Here is a 27,026-nt window from a genome sequence, read left to right on the forward strand (position 1 = left end):
GACAACTTCTATCATTATCACTGGTTTTATTGAACGCTCATTCATCACATTGACACATTATTCTCTATAAAAGCCATGAAAGTTTTCAAATAGAATAGAAGGTGGTCGGAGTCAGAGGAACGAAACACCCATTTTATTTTTTATTTAAGAAATCCATTTACTCGTGTGAACCTCTGTTCTTTTAAAGGAAAGTCACATTTAATGGAGCCTCCACCAATAAGGGACATTGTTCTTGCTGTAGCTACTGTGTGTGCTAATAATTCATTGGCCTGCCAATTATTATTTCTCCCACAATGGGAGACAGGAAAGAGAAGAGAAGCCAGGAGTGAGAGGAAGTATGCTTGGCTCGCCTCTTGCTCAAGGACTGCCACTTTGGAGCCAAAGACACTTGGATGTTTTCCTCTTTTTTACCCTCTTCTTTTTCTTCTTTTTTTTTTGAGAGTTGCACACAGACGTGCTGTCTTTACTGTGAAGTGCAGCCCCTTTATTACCAGGCCTCTGGTGACCTCACCCTGCTGAATGAAGTCATTGACTGAACTGCAGGAAGACAAACCAGCGTTCCGGGGAATTAATCAGGTCCATCAGCAGCAGGGCTGCTGGGCGCTGGACGGCCATGTTGGCTCGGTTGGCTCTGCTGCCCCTGGGAGCGATGCAGGGTAGTTACCGAGTTGACAGCTAGCTGATAGCCCTGCGTCCTTCATATTACGAGCACATCAAAGGCAGGCCTCCCAGATAAAGCGTTGGGGTTGAGGAGTGGAGAATGAGGCCTCTCACCACTGCCTGGATGAGTGCAGCATGACCTCATCCCTAACATACTCAGCCAGACTTGAGATGATAGAGGGGACCAAGGGGCCATTGGGAGGGGAGCAATTTGGATGTTTAGCCACCTGAAACTCAGTTTTCTAAACATGTCTTTTCCCCATGGTGAATAAAATAATAATAATGATAATCATCTTCCTCCCTCTGCTCTCTGCTCTCACTTTTTCCACTCTCACTGTCATTTGTGTCTCCTCTGCCGTGTTTCAGCCTGTCTGTCTATGTAATTTGCCTTGCGTGATGGCATGCCGCTCTGTTCAAAAATGAAAAGAAGACCCCCTTTAGACATCGCCAATTAGAGAGACAATTAGACTGAGCCAAGCCACTCTAGGGCTGCGGAGCGCTCACAAGGCTGTCCTGCCTGCCTAGTGCCAGTGTCTGCTTCATAATGCTAATACTTATTGCAGCATGTTTATTATTTTAGCTCACTTTGTGTCTGTCTGTGTGTGATAGACTTTGAGCTTGACATTGGGATTTCCTGTGTTTAAGTGTAGGAAGGTCAGGAGCAGAAGTAAGGTGTTGTTTCAGGCCACTTTATGTGGAGCACAGCAGTGAAAAGCTAGTGAGCCCCTTGTCAGAGATGAAGAGCCATTAGCTCACCAGCCAATTCTTTGTTATGCTAACAGTTCAGCACTCTATGCAGAAAATGACCCCTTTTTACCCTTTTTGAACAAAATAGACTTTATTTTATCATTTTATTGCCGTCTTTCTTGTCTGCGAAAGGCAGTCATTTGGTGATGTTTGATGGTGCGAGCGTGTTTGTGTGTGCCTGAAGAGAGGCGGGGGTGTTTCACGTCTGAATTCCTGAGCTGTGTGAAAAGGATCGCTTTCTTTGGGGCTGAATTTAATGAGATGATCAATGACCCTCAAGATTCACATTCACAACAGGGAAAGAAAAAGAATGAGGGAGCTGAAGACTCAATAGGTTTACTGCGATTGTATGTCAGCTGTGGTCCCCCTTTGAAAATGTGAATTGTTTTTGAAACATGAAATCCTTCTTTTTGATTGCCGAGGGTTGGGTTTCCTTTGATGTAGCTGAGGCAGACAGAAACAGGTCTAGGATTCTTTTTCAAGTTAGTTTTTGTATTAGCTGAGACATTGGTCAATGATAAGTATGTGAGACTGATTAGATGACAGCGGTTTTTATGCATGTTGCTGCTGTACAAGGGTCACAGTGAGAGGGTCATTCCACCAACAGCAAATGGACTCGGATGCCTTAGCATAGTGCAATGCTGTCGGACAATTTGTTCTGACTGATTTCAACTAATTGTACTCACCTTCCCCTCTCCTTCCCTTTGAACTGTAAAGGTAAGAAGGGAATCGGAGAGGTAGGCTTGAAACAGTACTGACAGATAGGACTGTGTTCTCACTTTGAATTATGGAGCACACAGTTGGATGTCAGAATGTATCGCTTTTGAGATCATACAACTCTAATATTTACGAACAGTATGGGTGTACTTGTTGTGTTGTGCATATAAATTAGCCTGCTTTCTCTATTAATTATGTTATGTGATGTTACGTTATGTATTTACATTGATATCAGCATACAAAGTTGAAAAGCAGCAACTATTTATATCCCGAAAGAAGAATCAGGGTTCAGAAGTGGGTCTCTTGTTTCTCTGTGAATGCAAATGCATACATATACCTATGCAGTATGTGTGCGTGTCTGCTACCAATGTGGGTCACATGTCGCGACGGAGGACGGACATTGTCCTCTGGTATGTTTTGCTGTGCCCTCTTCCTTAATTTGCCTATTGTGAGTGTGAAGGGGAGCCAGGGAGATGACATCATGCAGCAGGCAGTGTTTGAAGTGCCAGTCCTGAAGGAACCACTTATAGCAATTAGGATATCCTTGAACAAGCGTTTGCGAAACATTGGCTGGTTTTTGGCATTTGCCTCCCGTTCCTGCCTACTAACTAGCGAGGTTTGATCTCCCATAATTATCTACCCACCGGCTCCTCACTCCTGACAGCTCTCTCCCTGGAGAGGGCTGAATGCTGGGGCTACTCACTGATTGCATCAAAGTGTCAGAAATTGCAACATCAAAAATAATAACTGATATTCCGGCGGCAGCCTGCTCTTTGAATATTTCCTTTAAAACGCTCTCTAATTTGTGTCTCGCACGGTGCCAATGTGTGTGTGACTGTGAGGGTTTAAAGCAAATAAAAGCAGGGGAAGTGCATTCATTATTGAACCTCTATTTACATATGGCAGACTATTCTGTCTGAACTGGAATAAAATAGATATGCGTTAATTCTGGTGCTGCTTTACGCCATTCCGCACTTCTTTCAGGACTTGCTCAGCATCTGTCCCTTTTGCCTACTTGCTCCTGACTTTGAAATATTTCTGCAGTGGCCTACAATACATCTCTAGCATCGACATCTTAAATGTCCCATCAGCAGAACTAACGAAAAGAGGCTGGGTGGTGCAATGGTAAGAGTGACCGTACCGCAACTACAACTCAACATATTTGATCCAGACAACAGTCACACAGTGTGTGAGAAGGAGTTGTAGCAAAAAGATTATCGTAACTAAAATGAAAGTAGCTGCTGAGAATAGTTTTATTGTAAAAATGTGAAATCAAAGGGTTGAAATGTTTTTTCCTGTTTGCCCTTTGGTTGAATATAGCAAAATAAAGCTACTTACACAGATTAATTGAAAAACTGACATTGGATGAAAAGTGCAAAGTTTTTCACATGTTTGGAGCAGAGTCACAGCCATTGGCGTTGAAGAAAAATCTCATGGCCCGTATTTTGTTCACTCCTGAATGGTAGCATGACCAGCACTGCACTGTCCTCCGATAATGCTCACAGAAATGTAAGCCGGTGTGCTGGCAAACACATAAATATTCTGTCAGGCAGTGTGTCCAGAGGGTCCACTTGCAGCAATGTTAGCGGGCTCTTTGAGGGTGACATCCATATTTCAACACCTATCTTGACTTCCCCGACCTTGCCGAGTTTCGCATTAATAACACATTTATAATACATAATCTCTTTCTTGTTCTTAGCGTGTACATTTTTCTGTTCAGCACTGATGGCATTCGTTTTTAATTGTGGACATCAGAAGAATAATTTGCAATGTCTCACACGCTTTAGTGTTTCACTAAAGACCATTTGCATCACCTGCCCAGCATCTATGGATAGGGCTTAGCCTTGCTGGTGGTGAGTATTACTTCAATGAATTGAAGGGGACAATTGTGTGTTAAGGCAATGAATTGAAATAGACAGTCAGCCAAGGTTTTTGCAAGGATGAAATTAAAATCAGCGCAGTGGCGAATAGGGCTGCTTTACCAGAATAAATTAATGCCAGAAGAGAAGGGAGAGGCAGGTTTGCTTTGCAATGACAAATGTTGATTTCCCCCGAGGTATTTAAAGTGATTTGACCCAGTCATTCTTTTAAATCACAGACAGGAGATGATAAATGTGCTACTAATGAGGCCTCTGCATTTTATCTCTCACTCTCCCTCCTGCAGGATCTCCCAGGCTCTTAGAGGCGCCTGCTATGCCTTCACATGCTTCTAAAAGCACCCTTAGCCTGACTAAATCCCAACAATGCAGAGTACAGAAAAAAACATCCACACGTATCGCTTACATGCTGTGAAAGATTGTCAGAAAATTAAAATCAAACACGCAATCACATTGTTCTGCAAATGCACCCTTTTTAAAAGCCCCGCTAATCTGGAAAAGAGTCACTGAAATTCAACCCTGTCAGCGTTTGTAGACATTATGATAATCTTCCTACCAAGGGCCCTGTTTTTTTTAACTGTCTCTTCCCTCCATCTAAAAGGTAAGCACTTTGCCTATATACACATGACAAAAACCAGAGCTGCAGGAGCTGTTAACAGCACGACTCTCATTATCTGCGGCATTGAGCATGTTGTGGAAGGAGACGAAGGCTCTTTTCAGGTGCAGATGTAGAGCATCATTGATAGGGTGTGCGGCTTTCCTCCTTCACAGCCGGCCTCTGATCAATCAGTGCTGACAGGGCAGGGGCTTTGTGTGCCACATAGCGGGACAAATGTCTGCTAGGGAGTGGGGCACACCTGAAAAGAGGAAGCGGCACACACCACCCAGCCCCACGCCTGCAGATTAGCCCCAGCAGGCTTTGATGGATTAGCATGTAGAAAAATTGCTTGATTATTGATATGAAAATATTTTGGGGGGGTTGAAGGAGAGGTGGAGGGTCCCGCACTGGTGTGTTTCTGCAGTATGTGTGTGCGGTGGCAGCGATTATCTACCTCGCTTTTCCCTTTTCTTACCTGCCCCCCTCTTATCCCCTCTCTCAGAGAAAAGAGTGGTACAAAGGAAAGAAGAGGACATGGGGAGGAGACAGAGTGAGCCTGGGCTCTCTCCAGGAGAGACATATTCAGCTGCCCTTCATGAAATATTGTTCATCATCATATTAACAGGGCTGAACGTGGGGAGATAAGGCCTGTCTAAAAAAGTAAGCAGAATGTCCCTGTGAGATATTTCAATCCTCATCCCCCCCCTACATTCCTTATTCATTCATTCATAGTGAATATGAAATATAGCAGGACCTTTTTTGAGCCAGCCCAAGAAAATGATGACATAATCACCTCCCCTTTAATTGCTTGATTTGTCAATCCCTCCCAATCCTGTGCCGCTGTACCGTACGTCTCCTGTACTGTCAAATATTACCCTCAGTGACAGAGCAAGGCCTGGCATTTGCATAGTTCTGAATTATGTTGATGTTAGAGTCTGCATTAGATACAACACATGCAAAAATGTGCCAAATTAAAGCACTTAAAATGCACATATAAAAGGGCTCAGTTAGCTCCCTGTACTTTATGACTTGAACCTAATCAACCCTAGAGAGTGGCAATACAGTGACATGCAGAAAGCAGTAAAAAGTGTTGGTGACCCCACATCCACAGAAGGGTGTTTACGTGGGGGAGGTATCAACAGCAGCTATTTTATTCTTAACGCTGCGAGGAAACTGCAGAGCTGAGGTGGAGAAAACTGAGATTCCCTTTCAGTGCTCCAGTGTTTATTACCCTGTCTTGCTGAAGCACAGGGTGCAACTCCCATAAATGTGATTGACATAATTATGGTGAACCTCTATCAGTAAAGAATACAAGATGGCAAGTAAAACCAACACTAGTCACATAAGTCATCTATCCAAAGCCAACTGATGCAGGTTAAATCAAACAAAGAGCCTTTGTGACTTTGATATTTAACTTTATCTTTATTCTCAGACATCAGGTTTGCATCAGTAAAAAAAAAAAAAATTGACAGCTTTTCCCTGGCTAAACCTCTTATTTATATCGACTTTTCACCCAGTGCAGCTCTCTGGATGTGTCATGTCCCTAACACTTCAGTGGTTTCGGGTTTTTTTTTTTTTAATTTTAACAAATCTATCCACTTGTATTCCTGAGTTGCGCTGAATTAAAACATTGACCAAATAGCATAGTATTTTGAACTGCGAGGTGCATTAAACAGATCCCTAGTTTAAGATGGACAGCCCATGGACATGAGTTGAGATCCGTGGGTCAGCGCAGGTGATCGTTGTCCCACAACTATCAGGCACTGCCAATCTCTTGACATCCAGAGGATGACGATGAGGGATTTGTGAGAGCCATGGATTAGCTTCATAGTTACTGCTGTTATGATCACAGGAAGTTGGGCCCTGTCTGTTAAATGTCATCCGTGACCGACGGACGGGATGCCGCTCTCTCACGGCCCGGACCCATTACTGCAGACGGAGGCCTCTCAGAGGAGCAGTCCCTGACTAATGGAAACAGTGTGTGCACAGTCTGAACCCCAGAACTCTAGTGACAAACACAAGTAACGCAAAAAGCGTGTGTTTTACAACCCCCCCTGTAAAGGTCCGGTTGTAAACTGAGAATTTACGCCCTTCATTAGTGGTAATACAATGCACATAACTCTAACGTATAACAATTGGGATGGCTATAAAGTAACCATTTTATACCTTCTCAAATCTGTGACTTGTAGGTGACCCTGGTAGAGGCAATGTTAGGGCAGGCAGATTTACAATGACTGCATATTCCCTCTGATAGGCCTCTGCGTTTTTAGGGAATTAGAGGTGCCAAAATACAAAATGACTTAAATAATAATTTTATGTACCCCCATCAGAAATATTAGTCTCCAAAGCATAATTTACAACTTGTAACTTGAGTTTTTTGTTCAAGGAGATTTCACATTGATTCATGTCTAACTTTGGTTTTATAGCCAGCCAGGGAAGGACAGAAACCCACCTCTGTTTTCCTGGTTGTTTCTTACTCTAAAGCCTCACCCAGGCCGTCCATTAAGATGACATATGAGGTGTAAAAATAACCCAGGTAAAGGTATTCAAAATTAACAGACTGTTCAGAGAACTCTGCAGTATCAGGTCGTTTTCTCTAGAGACTTAGTGGTGGGTGTACAAGGCCTTTTGTTTAACTGTGACCACATCTTCAGAAATAAAGCCACAATTCATCATAGTGGGCATGTTTTGTACACGCCCTCAGTGGAGCTCTGCTATATCCGTAACGACAATGAGCGCATAGGAGGAGGGAGGAGTTGAAATTACATCCTCTTTCAGCGTTGTCAAATTAATTTGATAGTTTCATCCTTTACTAGAGTGTTTGTTTGCTTGTGGTACGGTACTGTAGTTGTGAATGAAACAGTGGAAGCACTTAGGCTGCAGTCCATTCTTCTTCTGTGCAGCATGACACAGTCAGTCACCTGACTGCCATCAGTGTCAAAAGGTGGCACACACTCAGCGGGGGATCCTGAGTGGAGCCCATTGATGAGATGAAACAGGTTGACTTCTCCCTTGGTCTGAAGTGGAATGAAAAACAAATGTCATGGAGGGTGACAGAGAGCGTCTGTGTCTTATCAGCCTGGCCAATGTGAGTGATGGCTCTTATCTGGCCCCCTGCTCCGCGGCTGTTTATTATCCTAAGGTGGCAGGGTGGTGCTGGGAAGAGAAGAGGACTGGGAGCCCCTTCGTGATCCATCACTCCGGAGGTCTCCTTCCCCTCTTATCTGACCGCTACATGGATAACTGCAGCTCTTGTTTACAGACGCCAGCCCATTTGAATGAGTAGCAGGCGCAGGAAACGGTTCCTTTGCTCTCTTTATCAGTCCAGGTGAGTTATAGGGAGGATGGAGTGTGCCACATCATTTTCTTTGCACACCCAGACATGCACACACACACACACACACACACACACACACACACACACACACACACACAAAATAACAGACCAACATGTACATAAACACTTATGTACACCAGTATGCACACACACAAGCATAAATGCATGCTATTCTTCTTCTGTTAGACATAAATGGAGGTTGAAGGGAAAAGAGACGGTAGATGGTGAATACAAGGCAGAGCTTTACACACTAGAGGATAAGCTTGTGTGTGGCCCAGTTTATCTCCTTTCATGAATTACATTCATTTCTGTTATCATGTTTTTTTTCTTGGTTATCTGAGCCAGCATGTGTTGTGAGTGTATACAAGAGTGAAAGTTGATATGAGAAAAAGAAATGATCTCTGCCTGTGGTGGTCAGTGGGTACTCTATTGAAGTTATAGCATTACAGAGCATCATATCCTGAATGGGAAGTGTCATTCCTATATTTACTTGTGTTTTTGAAAGGAAAACCTCAATAAAGATGGCTATTTTTTTCACTTGTTCCATTTCCTTTCGCCATCTCTGTTGGGATATTCCTGGTGCTCCCTGGCAGGGCAGAATGTGTGGGTTTCCATTTCAAACAGGGCTCTCATGTCCATCACAACACCAGGGGTCTCTCCTAAAATACATACCTTCTGTCAAAGCTCGGGGATAGAGGGTGGATGGAAGGCAGCAAAGGTGGGAGGGAGGGAAAGAAGTGAGGGAGAGGTGTTTAAGGCTACCGGTCGCCCATTCCCTCGGGCTTCAGTGGCAGGCAGGCTTTCTCCTCAGATCCAAGTCAGCTTTCACTGAAGCTGAAATAACTAGAGTTTGTTTGAATGTACAGAAGAAGAGAGGGGCCCAGAGGCCACCGCCTGTGAACTGACACAGTAAATCCTAGTGAAATCTCTCCTACCGCCACCCCCGCTGACTAATGGTGACATGGCGTAGCTTGCGCCCAGTCTAGTTTTAGCTTTGCAGAGCCAACAAAGCAGAACATCATGAAAGATGCTAATTGCAAACCACCAAAGACAGGCGGCCATCATGAGGCAGGAGTGGGAATTGCCAAAATGGCAGAGCTGGGAGTGGGTACAGGGAGGTGGTGAGAGGGGTGGGAGAAAGGAATGTAAACACAAAATCCTGTGCTCTCATTAAAGAGTTGTGAAAAGGCCTTGAGTTCAGTGCAGCATGCCAGGCTGTGCAAGTGGAGATGCCATTCTACAGACGAACAGAACTCTGTAGACATTCGCCAAGTCGCCCACGAAGAGCAGATTAAAATAAAAAAAAGGTAGATGAGCTGTGGTTACAGTGCCTTCATGTCTTCTCACTAGATGTAGTGTCTGTGTTTATCCTTTCTCTGTACTTATAGCAAGACCACACCATACTGCTCCTGAATACCAGTATCATAATTTGAATTAAATGCTCTCTTGTATTGCCATGTGCTATGAAAAGTGCAGATAAAAGTGTACAAGTTATTGGAACAGTCTATAGACTTCGCTATAGACTTAATAGCTCACCAGAATCAATGGAAAACCAGGTTGCGAAAATATTAAATCATCTACTCTGTCCTCTAAAGATTAAGGACTTCAGCCTGCTCATGTAATATTTACAGATAAATCAAGGGAGGGGATGGTCAGGGCTTAGAACACAGACCTTATAATCAATGTCAGAAAGTAAAGATAATTTCAAAGTAATGTGTTTGCTACTATCTTAATTGTTTTGATTCATGAAAACGCATCCATCTTGTGCTCCATGTAGATAAAAGCAAATGCTGATGTGTACTGCAGCTAACAGGGCTGCCTGCAGGCTGGGGTTTCTGTTTGAGGTTACGTGGTAGAGTAGAAACAACTCTTCCCACTCCAAGACTAAGGAAAAGCCAAATGTCTCGGCCTGATGCTTACCAGAGCATGGTCTGTTGTTTCTCCCATGTCTGAAGCCTGCACACACACACACACACACACACACACACACACAGTCATACAGCACAGAGACACACTGCATAATGCTTATGTGTCCAGTCCGACATCGGCCAATTCTTTAAATCATTCTTTATTACAGTGTCAACAGAAATAATGAAGAAATAAGCTTTCCATATTTCTCATGTTTCTATTAAAGAGAATCCTACTAATGCAAAAGCTTAGCGCCACCAAATTGTAATTTATTGTAATTTGTCTTTGATTAATTTGTAGCGCAAAAGCAGCATTTATAAACATGCATGATCCACCTCAACTTAATAGTATTCAATTAATCACAGGCTGGGCCCAGTTGCCGCCAAAATAATGGCAATTTAATAACGTGACGCATATAGCAGGGCAGATTACCAAGTATTTATAAATGTCATTGGCTAGCCTGTAATACACAGTGACAGGGAAACATGCGCTAGGCCCAGTAGTGTCTGCTCCTATGTAATGCAACAAATGTCCCATCCCCATAGCAAAGAGGCTATGAATAACTGTGATAATCACTGCACAATGGCTTCATTTATCAATGTATGAGGAGCACAAACGTTGGGGCGATTAGGCTGCCTCTCTATTTTCTGTTGTGAAGGTTTGTTTTTCCGAGAGTGTCGAACAGGCCTGTCTGCAGAATGATGTCACAGGTGACTCTTCAGCTGTCTGTGTGTGCCCCCTGCTTTTTTGTACCATCTCTGACAACTAAAGAGCATGTCCTTTTTAGCAGTCCATACCAACAGAGACTTGAGCCCTGCCAGTTTGTAATAATGAAAAGATATTATCCCTTAAAGAAAAATGTCCAGCTACAATAGCACACATTTTGCATGCATGTTTTACTATTCTAAAATGTGTCTACGATCAGTAAGCAAAGAAATGAAATGTAGTAATCCATAGATAATTATATTCACAACGATTTACGAGAGCCACAATTCAACATTAACTGACTTGAGTGTATAGAATTAATAAAAGTATAACGATAGCCAAATTAATTCATAGAAAAGTTTGTACAATTATTGCAGTGGGAGTTAAACCTCTAAAGAAATGACAAAAGATACCACTATATAAAAGTACTGTGTGTACAAAAGAAAAGAATGCTTATCAAAGATTACAAGTGAGTTCAATGTAAATGTCTTCAAAGAGTCTAATTACTACAGCAGCTCAGTGAACAAGAAAGTTTAATGACCACATATGCAGTTACAAATCGTCACCTCCTTTATGTTTGATGTATTTGTGGGTTCTGCTCTCTGTCTTTTAAATTTATTTAAACTACTATTTATTTTCCTAAACTGATCGAGTGTGCACACACATTTCATGATACACCTAGTCTTTGTCTGCTGTCACTGAGATTTCAATAGGACGGGCCACAGCAGTCCTTTAATATAGATGTTTAAATTTGCACCTGCTTCACGCAAAAGTGACCTTACAAATTGAGCAGACCTTAGTAAATCCAGTGGAATTTGCAATTAACCACACTCGTTATGCCCCCCCCACCTCCCATTTGTGTGATCTTTCCTTACATTCATAAGCAGAAAGAGGTGAGGTGCAATACACTGACAGAAAGCAGAATGTGTCTCAGATGACACACAAACAGCATTTATTTTAGTACATATATCCCCCTGTGTCCATCACGTCAACATATTTGAAAAATGAGAAATCAGCAAAATCACAAAATAGAAATGGACAGAAATGTCGTTTGATTTAACAGTTGAACTTGCCAAGTTGTATTTTGCTTAAGTTCAAAATTCATTCTTGACCTTGGAAATTGAGAAAACAACCTCACCCGTAGGTCCATTTTGGAAGATGCTCTAGAGCTTTTGAACCAGATCACACAGTCCTCCTCAGCTGATTGATTCAGTCAGTCAGTTTCCATGTTGGACATTCAAACTTTCCATGATTCTTTGGGACTTCTCATCCAGGTTGACTGAAAAGGGGTTATTGTTTGTTGAAACTTTGCTTTTCTTTTAACCTGCTCAAACTTTAAGGAATATGTTTTTTATTTGTGACAATGTTTTGAAAAGAAAAGTGCTTAATTATGGATTATGTCTGTGACTGGTCACTCCACAACTCTACTGATATCACTGTCATGAATGTCATGAACAGGGTAACATTCTGGTGATACCCTGAAGGTTGGGACTGAGCTGGCATTGCTATCCCACACCTGACTGTTCAAGCACTCTGACTCATTTTCTCAGTTTTATTGTGTATTTTTTTTATGTTTCCTCTTGCCAGATTTTAATCAGGGATTTCCACTGAGCCTAATTGGATTGCTTTTGTTTTTGTGCATCCCTTCCTATGACAGGAAAATGTCTTTAGTGAGATGCAAAAGTGTTAGGAGAACCATTTTAAGAAAGTTTTAGATTATAGTTATGTGTTACTTATTGCCAGGGTGGTTTTGACACTTGCATACATTTAATATCTGCCTCTCACAGGATATGACTGCAAACTGCTGTGTGTACCTAAAATATAAGTGGAAAAGGTAAATATAAATGGTTACTGTAGGAGTGGTAAGAGTAAGGGTGTGTCCAGAGTGTGTCAGACTTTGTGCGGTCAGCCGGGTGACAAACAGCTTCCCAGCATTGTTGGCATAAGAGAAAGTCATCACACACGTTTTAATATGAAAGTATCATTTGGTGGCTGAAAACAATACTAACAGACACTAAGAATAGCTTGGGTGTTGGAAATGGATGACTCCCATCCTGAGGGGAAAAATTCACTGCAATTACAGCTTTATTTAGATGTAGTTGGTGGTCCTTAATTTGATATGGAGTTGTTTAGATGTAATTTTCCTAGTATTCATCAGTTGCATATTAGTTACGCATTTGCACTGTGTGCAATGCTAACATTTAAATCGGTGTAAACAGCTGATGAGAAGACAGATGAGCTATGGGAATTTGATCTCTTTGTTGGTGGGGGTCTAGGGGGGTGCTGTTCTGTCCTATCTGAGCAAAAAATGTGAGATGGATAGGTTGACAAACGAAAAAAAGAGAGACAGCAGTGGAGCGGAGGCTGCTCAGTGGGGATGTGAGAGGAAGGAGGTAGTGGTGGAGCTGACCACCATTGGGACCAGAGAAAGGTCACGGTGAAATGGAAACTGATTCTCCACCCTGGTTCCCTGGGAAATATCCAGTAACTCTGCCTTTCTTTCCCCCTGTACAACAGCAATGCACTGCCTCCACAAGCTGAACTGTGTTTAGCCTAGACCAGAACTGGCCGAGCGAGGGAGACAGCAGGTCACCAAATCTGTTGGGGTACATCCTTTAACTTAACAAAAGAAGGGGCTGTGTCAGGGTGTGGGTGCAGTTGCAGAGCAAAGTGATCATTTCTGACAGCCTTTAAGCTACAAATCCTGACTCTACCAGAGGTTCTGACCTGAGCTGCGTGATAGGAATGCGTTCCGCCTCTGATGGCCCGATTTCCTGCTCACCTCTTCGAAATGCGTGCAGGGTTGGTTTCAGCAGAACCTTCACATCAATTACACCGAAGGAAACCAACCTGCAGCCTGACATTGTGGGTGAAGGGAGATATTTATTGTTAGGACATGCAGTAAGAGTAAAAAATATATGAGGGGCAGAGCTACGGTTGGTAATGCTGTTTTATGTGTGTCAAAGTGTGCGTGATATGAGGATAACTAGCTCCCTGTTTGTGTTTTTTTCTTTTATTTCAACAGTTAAATGTAGACTTTCTATGCACTTCAACGTGAAACTTTCTCATAACTATGTTTGTGCAGGCTTTCTCTGTCTGTCACAGTAGCTCATTATTAGTCTATTACTTCTCCATACCTGACTTTTGTTTGAAATAATTACAACAATATTGGAGAATTTAAAACAATAAGGTAATGCTTGCAACACACAGCATAACTCTTAACAATGTACAGTGCCATTTAAGTACTAACAGTGTACCAGGACAGTATGTACTGACACATACATGTAGTTACAAGGGAATAAGTGGACTAAGTAAGTTTACAGGTACCTAATTTGTTATTATGGAGTACAGTATGACAATCTGAGCGACAATCTTATGTTTATGAGGAATTTAAAGTATTAATAATATTTTTGGGTACCTGTTCTAATATTATGGGGTACATTAGCATCCTTGAGAGGTGCACACAGGTTATAAATAAATAAAAAACCATCAGCATTTGGTCAGGCCTCTGAAGTCTCAAACCTCATCGATTAAACTGCACAGTGCTATCAAACAGTTCTACGATGACTTACCCTTGCCACCAGGGAATATTATCGTAGCTAAAGATTCCACTGGTAATTTACTTATTTCTTATTTCTTTATTATTTTTTATTTCTCCTTATTTGAAAATTAAAAGAACTAATAAACTAAACCTACCTTCTCAGGATGAAAATGTCAGTAGTGTTACTGCATCTCTGTCAAGTGGAGATCCTCCTGCAACACTTGAGTGACTTCGTGCTGACCTGGTGCTGACCACTCAAAGCCTCGCTTACTGCTACCTGTGACACCGATCAGTAATTTTACAGTCATCCTTCACCTTCTGTCTTCTTAAGCCAACACACAGTTCTGGCCTGCACATACTGTACACTATTAAAATATTAAGGGCTGTGCACAACACAGGGCTCAAGCCCCCAAAGACACAGGCCCGCTTTAACTACACTCAGCACAAACACTCTGAACCATCATGCTCAGTGGTCATGTGACGTCCTAACCCATGAGTAAATGACACTACTTTGAAAAGCCACGCGCAATGTCAGCTTTGTCCTCCTCTCAGCCCTCTAACACACACTTGGGAAGGCAAGTAACGCAAGACAGATTGTAGGGCCAGCAGTAGAGAATTCAGTGAACTGTACCCGAGGCAAGATTACTTTGTAAGACATTTAAAGGTCCACCCTTTAGAGTTACAATGGTGTGGTAAATAGCCATCATAATGTGGAGTGTTTAACAGAATTGCTTCTCATTTTCACTTTCACGGATGGTTTGAGGATCTCCTGCAGTTGAGAGTACCCCTTTGTCAGATGTTAATCAGTGATCGGGATTGTTTTGGAGACGTAAAATATTGTTAAACAAGTGTAAAGGGCAGACTCAGCCACTGCATTGCCAAATAACATGTTGCAATGATAACTTGTAATTTTGGGGGCTTTGTAAGACATGACTTCATGTGAATGTGACGATGCTGACTTGTTATTTTTGGGTATAAGTACAAAACAGTTTTGTTTATTTTGGTTGTCAGCATATGTTTGTGTGGGCTGGGGTTTCGTGGCACCACAACTGCTCTCATCTGTTCTGTTTTACATACATAACAGAGAACACAATTGAAGGCTTTTCAGGGTGTATGTGCATTTGTCAGCCATTTTTTCCCCTTCTACCTTTAAGACCCAACAATAAAAATAACATTTAGAAAGTTACCCAGCCCAAACCATTATGGGACATTTGCTGCCAACTATCCAGAAAATGTGTTTCTGGTTCCTTAGACTATTATATGGTTTTCACCAGCAATGGGCAGAGAGGTTGGCTGGCTTCCTGATAGAGATTTATAAAGGCTTCATGGTTCTTTCTTGTGTTAGAGCGTGAATGTGTGCGGGGATGTATTTGGACATGCACATGTGAACATTAAAGGTATATTTCCTTTTCCACTGGGAAAAATATGAGGTCTTTGGCTCTGTTCCCTTATATGTCTTGGTTATCTGTAAGCAGTTGACTGTGTTAGGGATATCTTTTATGTGAGTAGTGTTTTAGTTGCTATAGCCCTGTATGGTCTTCACTGTAAACCACAGCTAAACACTGGTGGAGAAGTATTAATGGACTGTTGGATTGAAACACAGATTGCACCAGCAAGGTGTTGATAATGCTCAAGATTAATGGCTCAGCCATGGATAATCACCCTTATCCCCCACTTTTCTGCGCAGCAGTTGCAGATAGACTCGTTCAACTTCTCACACCGGTGCTCATAAGACAAATGGCACACATGGTCTTGTCAGAGAAGACAGTCTTGCTCACTCATACACACACATAAACAAATGCATACATCACAATCGTCCCCACGCAATCTCGTACACATTCAAATACACAAGGCATGTGAACAAGGCCCACCAGGCTGTGTTATGCAAAAATCAAGAGTCAAATGTTCACTATGAAGGAGGCACACACACTATGAAAGCAGCCTTCACTCAAATCTATTTCATCCTGCTGTTTCCCCCGTCATCTCCATTATCCTCCCCTGTGTCGCAGATCTCTTGCACTTCTTTCGGCCTATCCCCACTTTGTGGCTATAATTCACTATGGTCTGGCTTTTTGACACGCGTGCAAATTGGCAAATTACAGGATGGCGAGCTGTCACTAGTCAGATTCATGTGGTCACAAGGGGTTTGTGGAAGGTGGGGAGTTGGGGAGGTGCTGGTGGTGGGGGTTGGGCAGAGCAAAGAGGACATTAGCCCTGCTTGTTCTGGCCTAACATTGTTAACGTTGACCGCTTGATTGACACTCACTGCTGCTGTGATTTGAAAAGGCCCACAGTGCTGTGCTGCTTTAGGAGGCCTTCTCCCCTCCCATCCCTCCTTTTGTGTCCGTTTTCCCTTCATGTTGTTTTTCTCTCTTTGCCCCCACCACCTCATTTGCATCAGAGGCTGGGAGGTTTCATAGTGTATGGGAGGGAAGCGAGGGACTCCCCCATCTAACCCCCTCCATCCCACCTACCCACCCTACAGCAAGCACTCTTTGTCTCATCCGCCCAGGCCAGATCGAGGGCGCAGCAGGCCTCCTGCCTGGTGCTCCTGGCTGAGATGGGGCTGGTGTATCAGGGCGGGCTGCTGGGACAACAGCATGAAGGTGTTATTGTAACTGGGCATGGCCAGGCTAAAGCAGCATCCGCATCTCTGTGTCTGGTTCATCCAGTTGATCCCCCAGGAAAGGATGTCTCACTTCAAGGGAACAGGAAGCCGCTGTGGAGGATGGGATTTCTGGGTAAATAGCAAAGCTGCTGGGACAATGTCTCCTGTCCCTCCGACATGGACTGTGCTGTACTGTTATGAGAAAGAAATAGAAAAAGAGAGAGGATGAGGCAATTAAAGCTCACATTGTGCTGAGAGTTGGCTAAAAATGGAGATGCAAATGGCATCTGAAATCTTACATCATTAGTATTAAGCAAATATCATTAGCCCAAAAACAAGGCCTTACATAAGAAAGAAAAGTATTTCACTCTCCCCTCCTGTTATCCATTGTTAACATGAGGGACTTTCTGAAATAACCACCTCCTATACATTTCATTTGCCATGTAAACCAAAACAGACCTGTTTTCCCTGCAGATAAATGCCCCCCTCTTGCTTTTAAGTGGTTAGAACATGATCTTAGTCTGATTAATTACACCCCTTGCTGCTTGCCCCCTCTCTGCTCTTCTGGCTAATGGCTAGTGTTTATGCTGAGAGTACAGCCGTGGTTTCAGGGGGCGGGTTGGCGTTAGCAGCGCTGAGTCCTCGCGTGAGGGGAGCAGTTTTAATTAACGTGGAGACAACACCTCTCTCCCTGCTCATCTTTCACCTGGGAGACATGGGGGAACTCTGACACCAGCCCGGCATGCCGCTGATTAAAGCGGGGCCTCATTTACCGTTGCCTGCTGTCAACAAAACACCACTAATGGCATTATGCCCAGGCCTGGGGGTGCAGGCCCAGGGACTATCCCCACCCAAGTTCAAATGAGAGAAAACAAACTTAGCCTAATCCCTGATACAGGAGCTTAATCTCCCTGTGATCTTATCTAGGAGAGGTCCCACATGTTACAGGACCCGACCCTGCTGTGGCTCCATGGACAGGGCTTAAGCAGGTAAAAGCTGCCCTGCTTTCTTTGTTTGGGAAGGTGAGGTATGACTGAGTCCGTATTTAAAGGTGACTTAGTCCTCTTAGTGGTTTGGCGGAGGGCATATTCAGAAGACAGTCACTGACCCTACACTGGCAGGGAAGAAGTATTTGCACTTCTTTCATCACCTGATGGATGTTGGCATGAATGCTCCTTGCATTCTGACGGTGACCTCATACATGTCCGTCTCTCTTCGTCCATCACTTCCTCTATATATAGATGGGAGTCATTGTTCAAATAGCTCGGGTTGTCCCTTTGAAGTCCTGGCAGAACAAAGCTGCAATGTCCTTACACACTTAGAGAACACTCCAGCCTGGAATCCCGAACATGATGCTTGTGTCAACCAGTCCATTAACACCTCCACGCTCCCTGTCCACGTGTTCTAGATGTTAAATGGATCTGTTACATATGACAGGTTTAATTCCAAAATCCTTTGTTTACATTACAAGGAAAAATTTGAAATTAAATTAAAATTTTAAAAAGACAGATGAAAAAATTGAAACAGTTTTGTAAACGAATGTGCTAATATCTAACAAAATTTTGACAGATCTTATCTTTCAATATCCCCCAATTTTCTGTTAGCCCAGTCCACATTTTTGCCATGTTTAACTTTTGTTTGCCAAAGTTTTTCTCTCTCTTTTAATGGTCTTAATAGTCTGCAGCCAGCTCTACTATTGGCACTCCCTGTGCTGTTGCCCCCATTGTACATTTTGACAAGTTACAGATTTTAACATGAGTGGAAGGGTAGTATAAAATTTAATGCTAAAAGCTAGGTCACTTCTCTTTGGTGTGCATTGTACTTTTACAGTCTTATTATTAGTTGCCCCAGAAAGGAACATTTAACAGCAGCGTTTTTATTGATTTATGTCAATAGCCATTAGTTTGGGCTTTGCCTTCTCTCTACCTTTAATAGGGCCATGCATTAGACTTGAAGCGCATTAAAAGACCAGGGGTTATTAGTGTGATGATTAATTAGAAAAGTTTGTTTCTTGTAAAGTGACAGCTCTTCTTTAAGTAGTCCTGTAAACTTTTATAGGACCATACAGCTGACCTCAAATTGGAAATTTGTGTTGGAAGCAGCCTGGCTCACCATTACAGCTCTTGACTGTTGTTAATTTTATATTTGTCCAATAAAAGGCAGTGGGGGTTACGGACATGCGCGGTATGCTTCCCAATGAACCCCACTCCTCCTGAGTGCCTCTCTTTCATGTGGTTGATGAGGGGCTTCCCAGTGTTTTAATATAACGGTATAATGTTTTTGGTCATAACCTTTACTTTAACCTTTCCTTTACATAACCGTTGCAAGGGGTGGATAAAATCAAATAGGTTTCTATTTATTCCGGAGTATTGTAATCCACTATTTAATGGAAATGTTTGTCTGACTGTAGTTACATTCAGACGGCACACAGCATACATAGTGGAATTCTCACAATGGCGTTAAGCAAGTCACATCAGGTTTTCAGTTGAACCAAGTGGCTGTTTCTTTGTACAAATAAAGGTTTGGGGAAAAAGAGAGGTTGTCACCTCTAGTGGTGCAAATAAGAATTGTATGAATTAGTAGCGCTACGTCCTGTAGGCCAAGCTGCCAAACTAACACAACAGTGCTTCTGTCGGTTGGTCCTTTTCAGCTGTTTATACTGAAGTCAGCGTAACGTGAAGAGGCAGAAGAGGAAGTGCACAATGAAGCTTCTTGATTACCGCCTTGGGGAGACCAAACTGTGGAACCACTTAAAAGATAAAGCCCGAATGATGTTTTTTGAACTCTGGCCGCCTATTTTGTGAGTTGAAACAATATCAATGATGTAAAGGAAATGGGACCTGAATGGCACTGTTTACAGTTGTTGGATGTTCACACATAAGCAGCAAGTTCCAACATAAACATCCACTTAGTGCATGTAAATCTAAGGGCTATTAATAAGCTCTTTTATCTTCTCTTCTGGAGAGTGGCCCTGGAGGCCTTAGGGTAATCTGGCCCTCACTGACTAGCTCTCCAATGTGTTTCTCTTCTGTCTGTTTCTCTTTAGCAAAGCCTGTGCCTTTGGGCAAAGAAACATCATTACCAAGCTTTAAAAACCCCCATTTCATAATGCCTGCTCATTTACTAAAGAAAGTTTGTTTAAGTCTTGTGTTTACACCTCTATCAAGTCCACAGACCGTTGTGTATACCTGTATCCCAGACATGTTTAAACCTCAGCAACCTGCCAGTGTCTCTGTTGATGTGGAAGATGGTTTCCATGGCTCTCGGTTCGCTCTCCACCAGCCTGTCCCCTCTGTCTTGTGTTCAGGAGGACAGTGACAGCGCTCATATGGTTGCATCTCCCTTACATATTTTCCCTCTGCAGACTGATGAGTTCTGACGGAGTGAATGCCTTTGTCTCGCGCTCTCTCTCATGCAGACCCCCTTTCAACTGTTGTTTTTCTTATTCCTGTCGACAGAAAGTTGTTTTTGCTGCCTCCCTTCCCTGCTTGTCCGTGACAGGCATACTTCCTGCATTGTGTGTGCGTGAGGTTGTGTGCATGTGTGTGCGGGCATGCATATATGTGTGCGTGCATGTCTGTCTTTGTGTCTATGTATGTGTGAGTACTTCAGTGGAGTAGAAGCTGCTTTTATGTCAGTGCCAAGTGTGGAGAATGGTTCCGCTAGTGAAGGACAGGCTCTCGTGCTGCACTGGGCTTCCCACTCTGTTCCGAAGAGCCAAATGCCTTTATCTGATGTTGGATCTTTGTTATTTGTCCATGAAACTACAACTGAGAACATCTTATACCTGTGGGACCGGCTGAGTGATCTCCTCCATACCAGCATGTGGACATGAACAAAAATGGAGCAGTTTGCTCCTTTGCCATCCTATATTGTTATTAACTTGCAGCCAGCTTCTTCCTTTAGCTGTCTTTGAAATATCAAATGCAGTTGCAAAGTCTTAGTAGGATGGCCATACGGGCAATATCCTGCTTGGCTGAGGCTCGCTGGCATTATCCCAAAAGCTCAAATGTTTGTGTCACCATGTCACACCTTTGGCGGCTCCATATTTCAGCCCTACATCCTTAAGAGTCAGAGTAGCTTTGTGGCTTGTGTTTGCGGACCGGCTGCCATCTTGAGTTGTGTGTTTCAGCCACTGTCCTGTGGTTTGGGCTGGTCGCAGGTCTCAAAGCAGATGGTGGCACAGTTTAGCATGTGCAACACACTGGTGGCACCAATTTCACTATCAGAAGGCATCTAGTAAAGTGCAGGCCCTTCAGTCCTATTTCTCCACTAGGTCATTGTCACAACTCTTTCCCATAATTAGTAAGTTAACACTCACCATCTTCCACAGTTGACAGTTGCCCCTCGACTTGATAGACTTGGTTCCACTTTATGTATATTTCTCTTTCAAATGTTTTTCCAACATTTTTCTCTTTTCATATTATATACCAGAATAATGTGTGAGCCTTTTATCGCTGTAGTGTAATATGTCTAACATTCCAGCACATCTTGCAAGTGAGGCCCAGAATGGCCGTCTCAGTTTGAAGTTGTTGTAGCCCTAGTAAAAGGTTCGCAGTCTTATTTCTACATTGTAACTCTGCTTCACACTTGATATGGAAAGTACAGTCTAGCTGCCAAGGATAGATGATCCAGGAGGACGCTTTGATATCTGCTTACGTACCTTTGATGCTCACAACACTAGATGTGCAGAGATATTTACTAAATCAAAGTAAAGTTCTTTCAACAGCTGCATAGAATTTGAGATGAATGGAAACAGTTGTATATCACTGAAACTCAGTAACAACAGCACCTTGAGGAAAAAGTGATGTTTCCATGTCTGGTGAAATGCAATACCCAAAATGTGGCTTGTATTTAGTGTGTGAGGGGAAGAAGTGAAATAAAAGTTAAATGTTATAAAATGAAAGAGGTTTTCTTTTAACACAGCTTGTGCAAGTTGTGTTATTACTGCAGCAGTCACAGTACTAAGGTAAGCCATTAAAAGTAAGTTGAAGGGTTTAGAATTCAGTAGCATTGGCAATGCTATAAAGAAGGATTAGATATGTATTATACAAGTATGATCTCAAGGTTATGTAAGAACGCACGTAGTAATAGAACACAATAAAACAAATCTGATGATTAACTTTGTAGTAATGTCAGATCGGCTGTCTTGGACACAGAGATGAACAAATGAGCAAAGCTGACACCTTAATTGTCAAATTACCATTTCATGGTAAGCTGGATCAGATGCTGGGGAAGATGCCGGAAAGACTGGGGTTCACATGATGAACCCAATGACAATGTAGTTAAGGTGAACTCCTGGCAGAGGCCTCTGTCTATAATCTCCTTGACTCTCACGTTCAGAAACCTTTCCTAAATCCTGCAGGAAGTTGGGGATATAGAATACAAAGGGGTCATGTTTAAACCCTCCACTAATAACAACTGTAAGCAGAAGGTTGTCAGAGCCTGATGTCGTAGCAACTGATAAACCTTCTGGTGGGCACAGACATTGTGGGGAGCCTCAAGATAAAACCCAAGGAACTCCTAAATCAGCTGACAATTTGTGAAGGCCATGAAGGACTTTTATATTAGCTCAAAGAGTCAATGGGAAACAATCAGATGACTCAGGGAGATGATACTGGGCCTAACCCAGGGCTGTTTTCAGTATGAAGAAACTGCTGAACCCACCTGCGTCTATAGTCCAGCAGTGGAAGGAGATATTTGAGGAACTCCTGAATCTGATAGACACAACCAAAGTGGAGGTAGAGCTGGAAGATTAGGTGGAATCCTCTGCATCTCTCTGGCAGAGGTCACTGAGGTAGTTCAAAAGCTTGATAGACGGGTGGATTGGTGCGGGGTCCACACTAATGCAGGCCTTTAATATATGAGTCAGTCTAAAGTCCAGCTCTCACCTATGGTCATAAGCTCGGGGTAATGACTGAAAAATGTACTTCCTGTGCAGGGTGTCTGAACTAACCCTTATGGACAGGGTTATGAGTGTAGATATCTGCAAGGAGTTTGGAGTAGAGCCACGGTACTTATTTGGTAAAAGGAGCTGAGCAGTTGAGATGGTTCAGGCTGCTGGTCAGTATGCCTTAAGAATGTGTCTGGTGGTATTATACATCCTACCTGGCTTAAAGTCCCCCTCCAGTCAAAAATATGTTTTTGTTCTTGTTCCTACAGTTGGATGTTTGAGCTTCACTGTGCAGAAAGGTGTGTGTGTGCAGAGCTTGACACTAGAAGGATGTTTTCACATTCATTTGCTGAAAGTTGAAAGCTGAAGTTTTTCTGTGCTTACTGAAAATCTGATTTTAACTGGGGCCTGTGAGCACTTCTTATGACAAATAGTCAAATAGTTTGGAAGTCAATTCTGGTCCAGTATGCAACTTATACAACTGTGATGTTAACTTGAAGCCACACTGAAAATGGGATTTACAATGAAGTAGGAGACATCTTATGTCCAGCAACTTCAGAAATGAACATGAAATTAGCATATTCATAGATTCTGGAATTTTCAATGAGGTGGAAGCAGCAGATCCTCTAAGGATTTTAATGTGGAAATTGTACTTTTGCAGAAAAAAAACATATCAGACAAACACTATTTCTCCAAGCAGACTATTGTATATGTCTGATTACATGTTTGCAGGGGCTTTTAAGAAACTCCCTGGGTTTCATCTGGAACTCAACGAGTCCACCATGTTCCTCCATGTTTCTACAGTAGCCCACAATGCTGGGCACTGGCCTTAGATAGGGCCTGTCACGTTTTTCTCATGTTTTGCAGTCACCGTAGTTTTTCCTACACGCTTGGAAGGATAGAGTGACGCAAGTAGTATTTAGCTGATCTGCAATTTCACTGCTAGATGTACAGTAGCAAAAACAGACTCAGCATTCAAATACAACATAGTTGCATTTACCATTTTTTCCGTCACGATGATAAATGTCAGAATGCTATCATTAGGCTACACGTGAAATATATTATCTTTTCAGCTCTTCAGTTGAAATCCTTACAGCCACCTTACACATGTGTCGAAAACAACCCCAGAGTGAGTTTGAGTGACAGGAGTGGCATTGGAACAGAGCCGGCTAGACAGCCCATATCCCTTTCACAAGCTGTAAGTAGAGGCTGGCTGAAAATGGCATCTCCTAGGGAAAGCCAACAACTGGCTATCACCCTGACCGTTTGTCTTCATCAATCAACCTGCGTTTGTTGACAAAGCAACATGATGTCACTATTAATTTCATGCATTCCCTTAATGGCGTCCAGGGGGGAGGCCTTTCCCCACAGTAGGCATTTCCTGTCTTGTTGCATTGTGGAACATGTCCACTTCCTTTCAGGAGATCAGTTGGACTTTTTCAAAGTTTTACTTCTTCTCTTGTTGTGTTTTTCTCCCTCTTTTTCATCTCTGCTTCATACCTATCTGCCGTTTCCCCCCTCATGGTGTTATTTGCTTTGCTTTGTCATACCTCCTCTGGTTGGAAGCCGCTCCGCTGTGTTTGTATCCTTGTTATGTGAGTACTTGTGATGATTTCCACTTATTTGTCGAGGTATACACTGAACTGGATGTACCGAACCTTTTGATCAAGCCTCAGATTTCGTGAACAGATACTGGCGCTGTGTGCTCAGATCAGCGCATTAGCGTTTCATTTGAAAGAATGGTGTCACTGTGTTGACAAGCTCATGATAAGTTGGTGGCTTCTAAGGGAAAATGTTTAAAGCAGATAAATGCCTCAGGACTCCATCTGTCTGTCTCATTGTCCTGATTGTAGTTTATTTTCGGTGATTATGAAAACCTGCTTCAAACAGGCTTTGGGGATGTTGGTTTATTAGCTTAAGATGAAGTATGCCCCTTGCGCGACGATTCCGCACAAGGTACCTAATGTTATCTCTTCTGACTTCTGTGCATCTGTATTTACTGTCTACATGACTGGCTTTTTTATCATTGCTTTGATTATCACAGAGGAGGAGGGAGTTGTGAATGGTATTCCTTGCTCTTAGTCTCACTTACTCCCTTCCTTCCTTCTCAGTCTCTCCCCCCTCTCTCTCTGCCTCTCTCTTCCTGTTACTGCACCTCTCCTCTGGCTTTAAGAGGCTTAGCAGCAGCTTAGCGCCCAGGTCAAACTGACCTTTGCCCTTCATCTGTCAGCCTTTTGATGTGGTGCCAGCCTGGGCTGCTTGCTACGCTCTGCCTTTAACAGCACGTCCAGGGGTCAGAGGAGGGCTCTGCTTCAGGACCCCACCCCACCTTAACACCCTCCCGCCCCACCCCAGTCCAAAACCACTACCACCTCCCACCTCCTTTGCAGATGTGTCTGTCTCTGATGCCCCCCTCTCCACCGCCCTCTGCCCTCCCTTGGCTCTTCCCTGCCCCAGTGCCCATTATTATTTTATAGTTTGGTTCTGCATTCCTTTCACTCTGACTGTGGTGGAAGGCAGACCTTTGGCTTTATTGCTTACACATGTCCATGGCTTTCTCCCTCAGCATGGAGAGACAAAACAGCAAGAGGGAGATGGCCAATAGGGGCCAGCCATCTAAACTCTCCCCACCTTGAACTAATCGTTGGGGGCCAGAGTGTGGCTCTACCTCAGCCCTGTGCCAGTGGGGTTTCAATTTGTAGAGACATAAACAGATACTAAAGCCAAGGTAACAACACAGTGATTTATCAAGCCAGTTCACATCAAATTATCACAGCGCCCCCCTGCTGTCAGGCCCCATAATAGCCCCCAGCCCAGCCCCTGCTTCAGAGGTGCACCATGGTCACACTTCATTTAGGAGTGCACAAACATGTGTCCCTCTGTCTGGTTTCCCTCTGAGCGTGACGCCTCACACCAGCCAGTGATCATCCTAGACAGAGCGTCAAGAGATTAAAGAGGATGTGAATGTCTGCAATTGTGTGTGTGCTGATAAAGGTGTATGTGTGTGTGTGTGTGTGTGTGTGTGTGTGTGTGTGTGTGTGTGTGTGTGTGTGTGTGTGTGTGTGTTTGCGTTTGCGCTTCTGATGTGTATAGGCAATATACTTGCTTGTATGCATAGCATACTGGTAAGTCCAATGACACTGCAATGCAATTGAAGAAAAAGTATTTGTACAGTGTCTTTGTTAATTATTGATTGTAAAAGTTTGTATTGTTACCAACAGCCCACAGAAATTATAGCAAACATATGTTGTCTTCCTTTCTTCAGTTCATCACCTGGAACAGATATTTCTTGGTGGAAAAGCACCCGAGTCAAGTTGAATTGTGTGTATGCCTGTGCCAGCCAGGTATGTAACAGAATCTATCTTGAAATAAACAGATTATTTTTCTGTAGCAAAATCATGTTTCACTTTAATATGGTGCCTGAACAGAGTGCTGCCTTTGATCTCCACTAGCAGAGCCCAGCACATGGATAATATATCTTTCAGAGATAAAAGTAAAAATGTGTGCTAGGTGATGATGTCATGCAGTTGTGGCCGCAAGCCTGGGAGAAAAGCAAACTTTCACAGGCGAGGCTATCCCAGGGATCACTAAGGGTGCTCTCTGAGCCTTTGGGGAAATCAATTACACATTGTCCGAACTGTGATTCCTGCTGTAGGAACTTAATCGTGGGGGCCTTCTGCAGAGGATCATCCCAATGAGTTTGGACACTGTTTTTGCTCCCTGGTGTCCGCTCTCCTCTCTCGCTGTCCCCCACCCCCCACTTCAACCTTTGCAATTCGCTACATTTGTGTGCAGCTTACAATTCTGCAGAGAGTCATTCATCATCATTTGCTGGCGTATCTGTCTTGAGTGCCTTAGCTTTGATCATGTTGTATTTTATACTTTACATCTGTTCTACATTTAACCTTCTGTAATGCTGTTGCTCAGGAACTATTACCTTGGCATAACAGGGGGAAGAGTCTACCTGGTGACTTTTTAGCCAGTGTAAATCTGGTTTATTTGTCATGTCCTGGTGAATAAATGATCCACCAGTTGAAACGTTGCGATAGGCAGATCTCCCCCTGCCATTTCCTGCCTTATGGGACAGGACTCAGAGAGATCCTGTGCTTCCTCTTACGTGATTTTCTCTTCTTTCAAAAGCTTATCTACTCCTAAATCATCCTCTTTGAATTGGGAGGACAGTGTATTTTTTGTATTTTCTCTAACTATTTCCAGCCCTATCATTTCCAGTCATGCTCTGAGGCTTTGCTCTTTGCTTATGTGTGCTGGCACTCCACCTATGCCCCCAAATCCTGCTCCATTCCTCCCTCCCTCCTTCTCTCTCTCTCTCTCTCTCACTGGCCCCAGGAACCCAGGAGCATAAGGCCCTGACCCCCCTCCTCTTCTGCCAACACACTAATCATCCCTAATCAGAAGTGAAATGCATTTTTCTAAG

General features: G+C 43.2%; 1 long non-coding RNA gene across 2 annotated transcripts in view; it reads right to left on the reverse strand.

Annotated features, from left to right (window-relative positions):
- Positions 1 to 11,065: 11,065 nt before the first annotated feature.
- LOC127352141 (uncharacterized) overlaps positions 11,066 to 27,026 on the reverse strand; it is an 82,817-nt gene continuing 66,856 nt past the window's right edge. For both annotated transcript variants that reach the window (XR_007881046.1, XR_007881045.1), the window contains exon 2: positions 11,066 to 16,890. This is a non-coding gene — a long non-coding RNA (uncharacterized LOC127352141). The remainder of the gene's footprint in view (positions 16,891 to 27,026) is intronic.

This window comes from Dicentrarchus labrax, unplaced genomic scaffold, assembly GCF_905237075.1.
Source record: "Dicentrarchus labrax unplaced genomic scaffold, dlabrax2021, whole genome shotgun sequence".
Lineage (NCBI taxonomy): Eukaryota > Metazoa > Chordata > Actinopteri > Moronidae > Dicentrarchus > Dicentrarchus labrax.